General features: G+C 37.2%; 1 pseudogene; it reads right to left on the bottom strand.

Moving 5' to 3' along the window:
* Positions 1-257: 257 nt before the first annotated feature.
* LOC124527234 (high mobility group protein B1-like) lies at positions 258-16,256 on the bottom strand (annotated as a pseudogene).
* Between the last annotated feature and the right edge of the window lie 289 nt (positions 16,257-16,545).

Consider the following 16,545-nt stretch of genomic DNA (forward strand, 5'->3'; position numbering starts at 1 on the left):
TCTGAGTTTTCCTTTCTCCAAGTTAGGCAATCCCAAATCCATGATTTTTTCCTTGGTAGATCTATTTCAAAATATTTTTTTTTCTCTTTCTCACTATAAAAGAATAATCAGGCTCTGAATTAAGGGCTCTAATAAAATGTTTACAAATATTTAATATTATAATTTTAATACTGGCTATCTCTAGATCAGTCTCATCATCTGTATATTGGGGTCACTGACTTATCTAGTCAGTTCTGAGGCTTAATTTTGTTTGACATTCAGTTGATTACTCGCAGCTCATAGACACTATTGTCATGTATAGTGGCCGTCATCTCAGTTAATTCATCGTCTTCTTTCAAATTGATACTGAACAGAAACACAGGTTTCTTATTTAACAAAATGTGACCATTTTAAGGCCAAAGATGGAGAATGGATTTTCTTTAGAGATACACTCCCCGTTTCTCCACATTTCCTGCACACTGGTGATCATCTAAATTACCCACTGTACATCAACATCTGAATACTTAAAAAGTTAGAGAAAGGTCTTTTTAAAAAAAATTTTAATGTCTGTTTATTTTTGAGAGAGAGACAGAGTAAAAGAGGGGGAGGGGCAGAGAGAGAGAGAGAGAGAGAGAGAGATACAGAATCTGAAGCAGGCTCAGAGCCTGACATGGAGCTCTACACCACCAACTGTGAGATCATGACTTGAGCTGAAGTCAGACTCCCAACCAACTGAGCCATCCAAGAGACCCATAGAGAAAGGTCTTTTTAAGTAAAGTAGCTAATTAAAATTTGTTTTACAGTTTTGGTATTTCTGAGATATCCAACCAGAAAAAAATAACAGCTGGTGTTTTCCTTTTCAATTATTTTTTTAAACCTCTGTTGTTAAAATAATTTTTGAAACATATGATACATACATAAAGTATATAAGACCTACCTGTGAAGTTAAAATAATAGTAAAAAAAAAATCTCTGTAGTCACCACCCAGTGTTGGAGACAGGACATTGCCAGCAGGTTGGAGGCACCTTACCTAAAGTATTCCTTATGCTCTCTCCCAGAAGTAACTTCTACACTAAATTTTTATTCCTCTTGCTTTCCTTTGTAGTTTTGCCACCTAGATATCTCCTTAAGCATTATTGTGTTGCTTAGTTTCCCCAAATCTTAAATTTTACACAAAGGGAACTACATTTCATGAATTTGTCTGGGATTATGTCAAGATAAATTCATTCATGTTGGTGAGTGTAGGCTGAGTTCAATCATTTCATTGATAAGTAATAAATATTTCATTGTATGAATATTGCACAATTTATTTATCCATTGTATTAGTGATGAGCTTTGGGGTTACTTCCAGTTTCTGCTACTATGGACAATACCTATGGGCATCCTTAGGTAGTTGCCTGGCAGAAGGATTTCTGGATTCCATTAAAATGTTTTTAAACACAAAGCAAAGGTCCTTACACATAGTAGGCCCTGAGAAATACTTGAGTCAATTAATTTCAATAATCTGCTAGTTGGTGCAAAGTCTTTTTAATATTTCCTAGCAAATATGTACCAAAGAACAAATATGAAGAACATATTTGCAGATGGAATGTAAAGTGAAGACTTGGTAATTGTTTAATTTGATTTACCCATTCCAAAAGGAATATACCCTCGCTGAAAAAAAACTGGCACAACTCGAAAGGGATAATGTTTCCATCATGTGTGTTCCTTGCTGGGCCACCAAGCAAGAATGCATTTGCCCAGCTAAGCCCTCTTAAAACTTTCTAGGACAAGGACAGATGGAAACAAATACAGTAAGTCAAATATTTGCCCAGCTGACTTTTTCTGTCAAATTGGTGTCTATTTGGGTGGCAGTCAACTTTCCCTTCAAGTCTCCTTCTGGTCCTTTTATTACCATTCAAAACATTCCTATTCCAATTCCCATCAAAAAGCATTTATTAACTACTTAGTTATTCATTGTATTGCAAATGAAATCATGGTTGCAAAGTGGACTAGTGCAAAAGGGCTGTATCCTTTGTTAGTGAAGAAAGCTTAATAACTTTGCTTAACCTATATCTCATGTTAGGACTTTACTTGTAATATCTATTCTTTCCATACAATTTGATGGATTTATATGCCAACAAAGGCCTAGATATCAGGAACTCAAAGGTAACTTATGATAATGTCCTTGTCATCACATGTAATGCCAGGAAAGCCTGAGTTTGTCCATCTTCCCGCTCTGGCAGGAAATATTAGGAGGTAGGTACTTCCTGCCTTGGGATTAGGCCTTCCCGTGTTCTCAGAAAGGGTATTGGTCATAACGCAGCGTTCAGGATTCCAGATTTTCTTGCCCTGACATCAGTGACCAATCTTTCTCTCTCTTTTCTTACCTGAATGCCTGGCTTCCAAATGCTTAGCTTATTTCTTTTGTTTCTTAATAGTCATTATTAATGACAGCCATTATTAATGATTAATCATCATTAATGATCGCTGTAGATGTAATTGGGGTGGCCCGATTTCCAGCTGAGATGTGGGTAACTGCCCCAGGTAGTGAACCACATTTCCAAATAGTGTATTTGACTTTACTCACTTAGATAAGCAGTTTAGCAAGAAATCAATCTCTTTTTCTCTGACGCTCATCTCCTCCCAAGTGCCTTTTCATATTCCAAGGGCCAGTTCTGCTTGTTCTTGTCATGTTGCCAGCTTTATTGTCTTTATATTTCTTGCAATTAAGCAATGCCTGAAACAATTCTTATGGCTGAAATGTCTTTAAATCTAATCTATAGATTTCTAGCTCAAGGGTGATAGGACCACTCTTATTAGATGAGTGTCTGAGGTCAGCTGTCTTTGGGCCATCTTTTCTCTTTGGAATAGTTACCTGCTAAGGCATTAAAGCTGCTATGAGGTCTTACACAAATGTCTCCCACAATAATATTTTATTTGGTAACATTTTGAGTTGGAAGAATGAGAAGTAACGTATGCTTATCTTGTAAGAATGGGGATTGGACTCATTTCCTTGATAGAATTGCCAGATAAATACAGGATTTCCAATTAAACATGAATTTCAGATAAATGATACATTTTTTTAGTCTGAGTAGGTCCCATGCAATATTTGGGACACATTTATACTAAAATATTATTCATTGTTTACCTGAAATTCAAATTTAACTGGTCATCTTGCATTTTAGCCTGGCAACTCTACCCCTTGAGCTGACAGACCTCACAACGGCCAGCAGATGTTGGTTGCTCATTAAAAAAGTCACTACCTCCTCCAATACAGGGCCACTACCTTATAGCTGGTGTTGCAGCCAAAGCTGGAGGGAACCAGAAGTCCCGTAATCATTTAGAATGGCTAATGTCCAAGAGAATGATGATTAGAATTGACTTTAAGATCCAGTAGCTTTTGCATCAGCCAGTGCAGATCATTGTCTGGTGATTGACTCTTCAGGATTTCAAAGAATGGTCTTTCTCCCCACCACCTTCCTCAGTGCTCTACTAGGACAATGGTGTTCCATAGTAAAATTACCCTGAGGTCCTCATATTCTAGCTTTTTAGATTCATGCACAGAACCTCCCTTCTATCTGCCATGCCACTTGGTTCTAGCTTTTTCTGCTCTCATGGTGACTTTATTTCTGTGGCTTTTTTTTTTTTTTGACTTTTCTTGTCACTGGGCTTCTGTTGGGGTTATCCTAGTCTATTCTAACAAATTTCAATAATCTTGACTCTTGGGGTAAAGTGTTTTGAGCTCCTATATTGTTATATCTTAGGAAGCCACTAATCTTATGCAAATATGGTTCCCTCAAGCAATTTCAAAGATTACCTATAATAGCAGTAGCTTCTCTTGAAAGAGAAAGAAGAAAGGAAAGAAGGAAAGGAAGGAAGGAAAGGCAAGAGAAGGGAGATGGAGGGATAAAGAAAGAGAAGGAGGGAGGAAGAGAGAGGAAGAAAAAGAGCAGAAAAAAATTAGAAAGTTCCACTTCTTTGCTGGGAATTAAAAAAAAGGAATAAAGAAAGGAAAAAAAAAGTTTATTTGACATAGATCCTAAAATGTATTATATGTTAAAATTAAGGGAAAATGAAGCAGGAATGATTCCAAAATCTAGTGATCACCCCTGTACACATCTTTGGCCTTCCAAAGATTTTCCTGTGTGTGTCTGCGTGTTTCTATGGGAATGTATATATAATCATACATACAAATGGGTTCATACTCAACAACCTATTTTTAAATACCCTTTTTTCACTTAATAGAATTTTATAAATATTTTCCATATGTTAGGGGTGGAGGAGAAACAGTAAAGTATCCCCCAAACCAAGAGAGCTCTTTGAGACCAAGAAACAAAGCAGGCCACTCCATACGGTTTACACAGAGTTTTATTCAGAGTATTTTACTACAGGGGGGAATCAGACAGAGGATGCTCCATGGCAGCCACATAGTTATTCTCGGCAAAATCCAGACCTTCGTCCACAGATTTTACAGAGTGAGGGAACATGCAGAAGGGGATCGTAGTGAGACCAAAGCGTTCCCATGCCCCTAAAAGGGCTTGCAGGGACCTAATTGACAGCTAATTTTTAATTAGATCTTGTGGCACCACCTGTCCGTCAAGAAGGAAAAGCTCATGCTGTCTCTAACAGATTCATAGGAGGTCAAAACAAGCCTCTTCCCATCCTGGCTTTGGTGGGCATTTCTGAAGTATATATTAACCTCGAGGGAACCAGAACATGTAGCTCCATGAGAGGTAACTGAGCAAACTTGAACAAGCTGGAGGGCCAAAGATGAAGTCAGTATTTTCAGCACTCCTACACCACGTCATTGAAAATACTTGTAAAATATCATTTTAGAAACTGTAGAATATGCCACCGATTGCAATGCTTAATTATACTCAATCAGTCATCTATTTTGTACATGTTATTCCGTACTAACATCTTATGGCTAGATCTTTGCCTACATCTTAAGTTATTTCCTTAGAACAAATTATCAGCAGAATTTCTGAAGCTGGGTAAAGGGTATTTTACCCACACCCTTAATTTGTTTTTAATTTGAATAATTTTAGATTTACAGAAGAGTTGCAAAGGTAGTACAAAATGTTCTTATGTCCTCTTCGGCCAGCTTCCTCTGATGCTACCCTCTTACATAACTCTGGTACATTTACTATGACCAAGTTAACATTGGTAAATATTAAATCGAGGTACAGCATTAATGTCTTTTTTTCTATTCCAGATTCCAACCCACACAATTATGTTGCATTTTAATCTTTTCCAAATTGTTTTTCATGACCATGACACTTTTGAAAAATACCAGATAGCTATCTTATAGACAGTTTGCATTTGTCTGATGCTTTCTCATTATTAGACTGGTAATGTGACCATGTGGCTTTAAGATTTTTTTTTTTTTGGTAACATTTTTGACATATACTTTAGAAGCCCTTTTGCCCAATATAAGTGATAGGGTAACTGAAAGAAGTTGTTTAAAACAGGAAAAATTTTAAATGATACATACATATCTCACCCACCTCTTTTCTTTTCTTTCTTTCTTTCTTTCTTTCTTTCTTTTTCTTTTTTTTTTTTTTTATGCTTTATGTACCTTCACTTGTCAATATCTTAAGGTTGGGCCAAAGGTTTGAATATTTGCTTGTATTGTTTTCTGTTTTTAGGACATTCTAATTACTGGATTTCTGAATCATTTTTCTTTCATAAATCGTAACTATAATGAATAAGTCACTTATGATTATAGTTACACTTTGCTTACAATGGAGAGAGAACTTAAGCACCTGAAAAGCAGCTCTTCAAGATTTTTACAATTTTCTTTTGTATTTGACTCACCACATCTAATTTGACAGCAATTTTCTTTTTCATTTTCAAAAATTTATATTCATTGAGTCTTTGTAATGCACTTGGTTTCCACTGAAAAAACAAATCGCTTTCCATTTACAGATTATATCATGTTAATTAAATAACAATTATAATAATGAATAGAACTGATGTAAGTGTAGGAAAAACATAACTAATTCTTGGTGATAAGTCCCTTTGATTTTAAACCAAATACTAAACATTGAAAAAGCAGCACTGCTTAGGTGAATTTGAGAGCCCTCTGGGCTCAAGCATTCAGTGTGCAGAAGGAACTAGTCAATGTGCTTTGTAGAGAGAATGGTGAGTGCTGGTTCATCCAGAAAACTGATGAAGAAGACAGCAGTAAAGGGAGCCGCCAAAGTGTTCTCCAGTAAAGTTGTCATCTATGTGAATTTCCCATTCTATTCCCATTCCCATTCTACCTTTGACAGCGTTAGATTGTAGTATAAAACTTGTATATCAAACTAGATTATATAGAAGTCATCTTTGTTGATAATAGAAAATTCCATGTGAGTGATTACTAATAAGATTGAATTTTCTTTATCATTTTGCTTATTAATCATCTGTATTTCTTTGTTTTATTATTTAAAAAACTTTTTTTTAATGTTTACTTATTTTTGAGAGAGAGAGAGAGAGAGACAGAGCATGAGCAGGAGAGGGGCAGAGAGAAAGGGAGTCACAGATCCGAAGCAGGCTCCAGGCTCTGAGCTGTTAGAACAGAGCCCGACGGGGGCTCAAACCCATGACCCGTGCATGAGATCATGACCTGAGCTGAAGTCGGACGCTTAATCGACTGAGTCACCCAAGTGTCCCGATCATCTGTATTTCTTTGTTTATGATAGTAATGTATTTTTACAAAATTAGCAATTCAATTTAATGATAAGCCTTTATTTCAAGGTCTCTAGACCGGGAACTGCTTCAGTTATTGGGTAACAATCATTCTAGTAACTACTGTGTTACTAATGGGGAACTGAACTACTGCCTGTCTCTCCCAAGTTGATCTCTGTCTCGTGACTCCCAGGAGGAACATTATAAGGGTCTTCTTCTTTTAAAAAACTAGATACAATAAGAGAGGGATCATTCACCAAGAGAAAGGCAATTCAGCATGGGGATTAGAAATATGCCTAGATAAGCCTCGCTCCTTATACTTACATGATCTGCCACGTCTGTCCCTTGCCTCTCTAACGTCCACTCCTACTGCTCTCCCCTTTGCTGGCCTTCGTACTATTCTTGGAACACATTGAGCTTGTTCCTACCCAGGGCGGTTCTGCCCGCTGTTCCCTCTGCCAGAAACAGACCTTCCCCAGTTATCTGCATGGTTCACTCCCTTACCTCCTTCAAGTCTTTGCTCAAATGTCACCTTTACACTGGAGCAGCAATCGTTGACTACCATACTTAAAATTGTAACTTACTACCCCCACCACTTCTAACTCCATTTACTTTTTCTTTTGTTCTGTAACATCTACAAATTTCCTTATTCTATCTCATGTACTAATTTATCATATACGTTGTTTACTTCTGACTCCATTGCTAGAATGAAAACTCTACTCTATAGGTGAGGATTTTTGTCTGTTTTGTGTTCTGACATCCCAGGACAGTGCCTGGCATTTAATAAAAATTTGCTAAATGAGTGAATGAATCAGTTTTACAAAAAAAAGGCCTTCAGGTATGCAAAAGAGAGACACAGGAAAGAGAAGTCCCTACTAGGGTACTCTATCTGGGAAAATAGAAGTGTAATTTTAATCAGGGCCTTTTGAAGATATTTCTGCTCTCTTTGTTGACCATCCCACAAGAGTGACTTTGGATCTTCAAGCCACAAAGGTCCATCCTTTGCAGCCCTTTTAGATGGTCTGGTTCACCCACATAAGCCTATGTGGGTGTTATGCCAAAAGCCACCCCATCACTAAAATCTCTGTAGATTAGAGATTTCCACACTCTAGTGCCAAACCATAATAGTTTTCAATGGACTTTCTCTCAGATGATTCTTGAAAGCTCAATACTAGATGATTCAGCTCAGAATATTATAACAAAATATGATAGACTCTGTAGTTTAAACAAAAGACATTTATTTCTCCCAGTTGTGGGTTGGAAAATGTAAGATCAAGGTGCTGGTGAGGTAGGTTTCATTCTAAATCCTTTTCTCTTGGGTTGCAGGTGGTTGCCATCTTGCTGTGCACTCGTAGGACCTCTTCGTTGTGTGCTTGAAGTGGAGGGAGCAAGCCCTCTGGCATTTCTTCTTATAACAGTGCTAATCCCATCGTCAGAGCCCTACCTATAAGACCCCATCTAACCCCAATTACCTCCCAAAGGACCCCTTTGTAAATACTATCACATTGAGGTTAGAGCTTCAACACATGAATTTCAGGGGGACAAAAACATTCAGTCCATAACACTGAGAGATAAGGACCCTGAGATCTACAGCCCTGAGTATGGAAAGCGTCAGGGAACATTTTCTATACCCATCTCTCCTAGCTCACCAGCCAGATTATCTGGCCTAAAATAATAATCTCTCCCCCCACCCAACCCTTGGAGGAGAAAGCCAGAAGAACTGCTGTAGGTAAAGGCACTGTTGGTCCTCATTTTCTTTCTACTCACTGAGACTATTACTTTTTTTTTTTAATTTAAGAAGGTTTTAAGGATTTTTTTTTGGTTTAGGCAATAATGAGAAACTGGAGTTTCCACTTTTGTTTAGGACATAGAAAACCATACAAAATGTCACCCCCCCCCCATACTAACAACAAGAATAACCCGGACAGTCTTACAAAGTATATCTTTTCTTAAATTTAAACTTCAGACAACTGAAGTTGCAAGGCAGCTGGCTGCCCTGAACTGAATCTCAAAGAGCAACAAACCCTTCCAAGGAGAGATAGGACACACAAACTCCTTCACCTTTAGCAGAGCCTGGGATGAAGACATGGACTTTGTGTAAGCAGGTGAGAAGAAATTAGTTAAAACGTCAACAAATTCCCATGGGCTAAGGGTGGGCTATGATGGCAGTTTAGAACAACTGAAAGGCCCATTCACAAGGGAAGTTCTCGCTGATTTGCACACTCTTTTCCATGACCTTACCCTGGATGCTCACAAGAAAGACTGGTCAGGGCAGAAGACCAAAGAGAGCTGTCCTTGGATCCTCAGAAATAAGGAGATGTCTGGTTGTCATGGGGACAGAGGCAGGAACAGGGAAAGGTCCCACCTCAAGGTCCAGGTGCACAGACTCTGCCTGACCCTGGGGCTGGACTAGGAGAATCAAGAACCACCTCCAGTCTCCAGCGGGAGCCTAGCATCAAATAATAAGCAGCAATAGTCTACTGCTGACAGAGAGGTAAGAAAGAGCTTAGAGAGAAATGCTCTTGGAGGCACAGGCACGCAGAGACTGATGAAACCTGAGGGATGGAACAGGAACACTGAGAAAGCCAACACGCCTCCCTGGCCCTGAAGGCCTCACATCAAAGCATAAACCCACCACTGGAAGAATATGAAGACATGTGCCTTGAGATGATAAAAATGAAGCTCAAATAGGACTTTGACATGGGTTGTAAAAGGGTTGAGAAAGCATGTACTTGACAGTCTACCTTTTCAATCTTTCTTGTCTTACACCTGGCTCAACACTTTGATCTTAGAAGAATGAGTGAGATTTTCCATGGCTCCATTGTTGGCAGCCACAGAGCAGTGAGAGCCTTCCCAAAGAGTGGCTCAAGTGGTGCAGGTGACTACGAGGTGCAGGACTGTCCTTGGTCCTCAGTGCTATCATAAACTGTGACATTCTAGAATCCCAAATCAAACTTTGTGAGTGGTTATTTGTTCTGCCCACATGAGGGGAAGGATCTAATATTGGGAGTCCTGTGCCTGTTCCTGCTCGTTGCTGTGGCTGTTGTGGTTTGATTTTGGATCCACCTGTTGGTCCTTGCACCACTGTTCATGCCAGCGCAGCCAGACTAAGTGGCTATAGCCAGGGTGAATTAGAGGAAAATTCACTTACCATTGTTCCCAGTGGAATAATTTTTTTCAACTATCACACGCTGGAAAACATGTACAGGCAATTTGGCTTTATGAAACTTCTGCTAGGAAAATCAATGCAACATCGATGATGTTAAATGGTAAGGTTAGTTTTTAAAAACAATATTTCCCTAGATTCTCCAGCACATTCTCTAGGAATTCTTCTATGAGTTCTGTAAACATTCACAGGAAGCTATAGAATAGTTGAAGATACAATTCATTTTCCAAGGTCAAATTTACTTCTTGGAAGGCCCTCTATATTCTGCATGTGAACATAATTGCACAATTAAGAAACACAGCCTCAAATATGTTGATTACAATATAATTTCCATCACTTCACACATGAATTGCTCAAGATTTAAACTTCAAATTTAAATACAACACATATTCAGAAGAGACAAAAAAGTACCATTTACTCATACTGTTCCTCAAAATTTCAAATATGTTGATGACTGAATCAAACTTGGAATTCACGATTACCTCGAATGTGTACAGATATAATTTTTCTTAAAAAGGCAACAAATACCTAAAAACAACAACTGTTTTCTACCTAAATAATGAGTTAAAATAATTTAACAATTTGGTTTGTTTAGAAACTATAACATATGCCTGTAATATGAAAAGTAGAAAAAAAAAGCCTTAATCTCATCTCAATTCTCTTCATATTCTGGAGGAGCTGAAAAAAAAGATAATATAAGCCAGTTATAACATTTCTTTTGTTTGTAGGTGATGATGATCCTAAAAATAAAGGCAATTGCTACCTATGTTAGAGCTGTAGTGTAGGAATCTGAGGATATGTCAGTATTCCAGTAAACAGTAAGAGGGATAAAAGAGAGAAAAGCCCATGGCATGGGTTCCTTCTATCTGTCTTCCTATCTTCAGATATAAGCTTTTGCAAAACAAAAGTGGGTGGGATTTTGTCTTTTTCATGTCCTCCTGAGGACACGGAAGTTCTTTTTAATGCCATTTTGGTTTTTTTTCTTTTTAAGATGGTCCTGGATCTTCTTTTTACTGTATTAATTTGTGGAAGAATGTAGCAGGCACTTGGATCGATTTGCTGGGGGCCCATGTAGTAGTTTAGAGCTAGCCCTGTGACAAAGACTGTTTGCTTCAAGAATTAGTTTGCTACACACTTTCTGAATTGGGAGAATTCAATTTTATTCCAGTGTATTTCGAACATCTAGCAAATTCTGCTTACAGTTTTTCTTAGGTCTCTTTTTTTGCATTTTTATTGAGCTTTTTTTTTTCTGAGCATGAGTTATACATGTTCATTATAGAAAATCTAAATATCACAGAAATATGTCTCCTATAAGCTTTCCCAAAGACATTAGTTTAGACCAGTAGACTTTTCATTCTGTAACTAACATGGTCTAATGATGGTCTGTGTTATGGAGAAAAAAAATACTTTAGAAAATTAGAATGTAGTTAGGTTCTTCAGAAATTGCCACAAGATATGTGGACCTAAAGTTTAATAAATCTCCTATATTCCTTCTTAGACCTCATTCTGAGTGTATTCTCTTGTTATAAATTATGATACCACCATTTTCAATACAGTGTAAAAAATACCTCCAAGCTCAACTCAAAGATCTAATGACATTGTCAGTAGTTCCCCCAAAGAAATTAACTTTGTTTGAATTTAGATTTAGATTTTGGATTCTGAAAGATATTTTAGTTTGCCCTCCAAATAATGAACAAATATAGGGACCAAAAAGAAGGCCTCAGAATTGAAAATGTTTGGCTAAATATCATTAGTTTACTACTTACTAAGGTTGGTTAAATAATGTTTAAATAAATTGCATTTAGTAGTTTTATTATACTGCTAATGTTCAGTAACACATTACCTATCTGGCATTTAGTTAACCAGCAACCTTAACCCTTCAGAACATAGCTTGAAACCAAAAATAAAACCAAAATAGATCACAAGAACAAAAGTTCTCATTCCTCATGTGGAAGGTCTCCCAGGTCCTCCTTCAAAGTCAATTTGCTCTTATGTAGGACATAATATTATTAAGTTTTATATATGATTTTAATAAGCTTGGCTATCAGGTTTATGACCATCTTCAAGGTTAGAAGAATCACATTAGGAGAAGGGAGAGTTGCTTCTCCATTCAAAGACATCAGCAACCGTGAGAAGTAGGAACTATAACCTTGAAGACAAAGGGAAAAGAATTTTAAAAAATCTATACATAAAAGACCTAATTTTTCAAAAATTTCAGTTTAGGTTTGGAATAACAGCTCCTTAAATGGTCTATTGTATGCCCTATGAATCACAAAAATCTCCCTTACACACCCAACGTCTTTAAAGAACATTTCATCAACCTAGTTAACAATACTTTGCTCTTCTTTGAGGATAGAAGGTCTCTTCAGACCTTTCAGTGGTAGGTAGTATGGTCTGACTCTGGTCTCCTATGGGTTAGAAGTGGATTGTCCACATTTTTGACCGTCTAACCTCCTTATAACCAGCACCACCACTCCTTCACATTCCTTCTCACTTAGAGCCTAGGCTATCTAGCTATTAGCATGATATGGTATAAAGGACACTAACTCTGTAGTCAAACAGACACAGTTTTGAATCCAGCCCTGCCATTGACAAATTCTATAACCTGGGATGAATTACTTAGGTTCTGTGGTTTCAGTTTAATCATCTGTGAATGATTTTGATCATCTGTGAATGAGGATGAGGGAATACTATCATAGGGGTATTGTGAAAACTCAATATGAAAATGCCTAACTATGCATACTATATAATAAGTATCCATTATTGCTATTATCAACTAGCTACCCTCACTCTTCTCTACTAATCCTCAACTGCTGAATTTCTGATGATTGCACAATCATAGAAAGCTTTGGTACCTGGCTCGTTGGTTCTTTGTCAGTGCTTGACATCATCCATTCAATATTCCTACCTCATTATTACTTTGCTACTTTTCAGCAGCCCCTTGTCAGGGGCTGACTTGTGCCTTGGTAGTGGATCTATATCATCTCATTGTTTCCCAGATCTGCTGTATATCTGAGATGTTAAATTCTAAGGTGTGCTTTGTTTTGTTATTGTCTTCTTTTCCTCTACTTCTTTTTCTTCTTGCATCTATATTTGCTTTTACAAATAGAGTCCAAAAACTTTAGCCCAATAACTGCTTAATTGTCTTCTATTATATAAAGTCCACTTTCTTACTTTTTTCTCCTATCCAGTCTACACCTGGTGACTCAAAGCTTCAAGCATTCATACAGTACTCTCTTCTCTCTTGCCCCTTGTCCTTCCAATGTACCCCTCTCAAATTTCCTTATCTATGTGCAACCTAGCTTTTCTGTTCATACAAGTCCTTTATCAGATATATTTGTTGAAAATATTTTCTCAATCTATGTTCTGCTTAATCATTTTCTTAAATAGTGTCTTTGGATGAACAGAAAGTTTTAATTATGAAGTCCAATCACCAAAATTTCTTGTATGGCTGGTGCTTTCTGTGTCCTGAGAAATTGTTGCTTACTTGATAGTCATGAAGAATTTCTCATATATTTTCATTGGAAGTTTAGCTTTTACATTTAGATCAGAAATCCATCTCCAATTAATCATTGTGTATTGTGTGACATAGGTGAAAAGGTCCATTTATTTTTTTCATATAGTTACCCAGATCTGTTGGAAGACTTTTCTGCCCCCACTGAATTGTTTGGTACCTTTATGGAAAGCAGTTGCTCAAACGTGTGTATCTCTATTGATGGCATATTCTATTACATTAATTTATTTGCCTTTCTTTATGCCAATACTATTGTTAAAAAACACATCTCTGTAGATCTCTTGTAAATTCTCATGTCTTGTGAGCAGAGGTACTAATGATCTTTGCTCTGGATTACTTTTTCAAAGATATTTATATAGAAAATAGTCTTAAAAAACAGAAATAATGTCTCCCTCCAGAATAAAGGAAGGCTTGTTTATTGCCTATTATTATAAATATAATAAAGATCATGTTTCCCTCGTAGGCAAAGGTCAGGCAGGCTCACTGTCTAATATTAAAATATTTGGGTTCCCTAAAGTCGGGATTCCTCTCCTGTACTGGACTCTACTGTGTGTTCAGTTATCATCTGACACTTTTTGTGTCATTCTGTGGGAACTGGTGCTCAGTGAACTGACACTAATGCTGATAATCTGGCTATAACTATTGCCATGAGTAATAAGGTCCTTTCTCTGATCCTGGAGTGTTAGGTCTTCTGCCAGCATCCTCAAAAACTAGCAGGCTACAGGTCCAGCATATGCTCTGTCTTGGTGAACTTTCTATGTGGATTTGTAAAGAATGTATATTTTCCCATTGTTGGATGCAGTGTTTTATAAAATCAATTAATTTAAGTTGGTAACTACTGTTTAAATCTTGCACATGCTTATTTTCTTTCCAACTATTTGTTCTATCAAAGACTTAAGGAGAAATTTTAAGGATCTCATTCTCTACTCTATTTCTATTTCATTCAGTTTTTGCTTTGTGTATTTTGAACCTATGTTAATAGGTGCATACGCATTAATGACTGTTGTGTTTTTTTTTAACAAATTGATTTGTTTTTAAACTATGACATGTCCATCTATACCTGTGGTAATATTTCTTTTTTTAATGTTTATTTTTGAGAGATAGAGATAAAGATAAAGAGAGAGAGAGAGAGAGAGAGAGAGAGAGAGAGAGTATAAGCAAGGGAGGGGAAGAGAGCAAGATGATAAAGGATATGAAGCAGGCCCTGCATTGACAGCAGACATCCTGATGTGGGGCTTGAACTCTCGAACCATGAGATCATGACCTGAGCCAAAGTCAGGTGCCTAACTGACTGAGCCACCCAGGTGCCCCAATATTTCTTGTCCTCATGTCTATTTTCTCTGCTAATTACATAGCCACTTAAACTTAAAATCTCCAATGGCTCCAAATAACCTTCATAATAAATGTCAAACTCTTAATCTTGGCATTCAAAATTCTTATTATCTGGTTTATGTCTACCTCTCCATCATTAAATGTCTTACAGTTCTGCCACCTTAACCCAGTGTAATGACAAAACAACTTCTTTGAGTTCTTAAAATTCTCCATGCTCTTCCCTTTTCTCTAGCTGGCTAACTTCTCTTTATCTTTAGAAATCACCTGTTTTGGGGAAACTTCTCCCATCCCCTCTCCCAAAGCACACATGCTGGCTTTGAATTAGGTGCTCCATTTCTGAGCTCTTACAATACCTTGTGGCTATCTATAACTATAGCATAGTTATTATAAAGGTGCTTTATAAGTTTTAATTCTCTTGTCTATCTCTCATATCATAGAGTAAGTTCATCAAGAAAAGGAGTTTTCCTCTCATCGAGGTACTCAAAAAATGCTTATTGAAAGAATGAATAGAGCATGATCCATTACTCAGAGAAGACCATAGATCATTAAAAATATTTTATTTTATTTTTAATTAAAAATTGTATTTACTTAGAAGCATTCAGAATGTCAACAAAACAGCTGCAACTTTTTTTTTTGCCATTACAGAGTAGTATTCAGTTAACAGAACAATAATTATTTCACATAAGTTGCATCAGAGACAACTGAAGATGAAAAAACTACCATCCCCATATATAACTAATTTGTGCTGTGCACTAACAAGAGCCTGCTTTAAATTTCCATGCCAATTTACAACCTGCATACTGTACCAGGCAAGGTTAGTGACTTTTGACAATACTACCAGGACAGGGCTATCTAAAGACACATTCCACAGTGTGTTAGCTATACAAAAAAAAAAAAAAAAAAAAAGACACGGTACAACTTAAAAACAAATCTTACATAGCCTTACATTTTAATTTTTTTTTCTTTAAAAGGAGCTGTGCACAGGGGGGTTAAATGCTTTATAGACAAGAAAAAAAAAACTGCTCTAGAACCAACTTATTCACCATCATCGTCTTCATCTTCCTGGTCCTCCTCCTTTTCCTTCTTTTTTTTTGCTTTTTTTGGCTTGACGACTCCCTTTGTAGCCGCATCAGGCTTTTCTTTAGCTCAGTATGCAGCAATATCCTTAGCCTTCTTTTCATAAGGCTGCTCATCATCTGCGGCAGAGTTATTCCACATCTTTCCCAGTTTCTTTGCAACATCACCAATGGATAGGCCAGAGTGTTCTCCTTTGATTTGGGGGCAATACTCAGAACAAAACAAGAAAAAGGCTGAAGGAAACCTCTTGGGGGCAATGGGATCATTAAACTTCTTTTTTGTTTCCCCTTTAGGGGGGATATAAGTTTTCATTTCTCTTTCATAATGGGCTTTGTCCGCCTTTGCCATGTCTTCAAATTTTCCTTTCTCTTTAGCAGACATGGTCTTGCACCTCTCTGAGCACTTCTCAAAAAACTCTCAGAAGCCGACTGGAGCATCTGGGTGCTTCTTCTCGTGCTCCTCTGGGCAAGTTTGCACAAAGAATGCATATGATGACATTTTTCCTGTTGGCTTCTTAGGATCTCCTTTGCCCATGTTAAATTATTTTCCTTAGGGAGGCACAGAGTCACCTAGTGCTGGTCTGGCTCTCACTTGCCCCATTGCTGTCTCTGTGGAGTTAAATGTATTGCAGTGGGTGTAAGAGTGCGAGCCAAATGCAACCTCCAAAAAGATTTTAAATTATATTTCATGTGCTCTATTTAAGAAGGCATGAAAGTACATAATATGGCTTAAAAATGCTACCATAGAGGTATATCATGTCCAAGATGCTTAACATTTTTTACATGATGCGCATCCTCAGAAAGGCAGAAAACTTGTTACTTGA

Source organism: Lynx rufus, unplaced genomic scaffold (assembly GCF_022079265.1).
Source record: "Lynx rufus isolate CCGP_SWC_20201006 ecotype Redwood Valley unplaced genomic scaffold, mLynRuf1.p SCAF_5, whole genome shotgun sequence".
Taxonomy (NCBI): domain Eukaryota; kingdom Metazoa; phylum Chordata; class Mammalia; order Carnivora; family Felidae; genus Lynx; species Lynx rufus.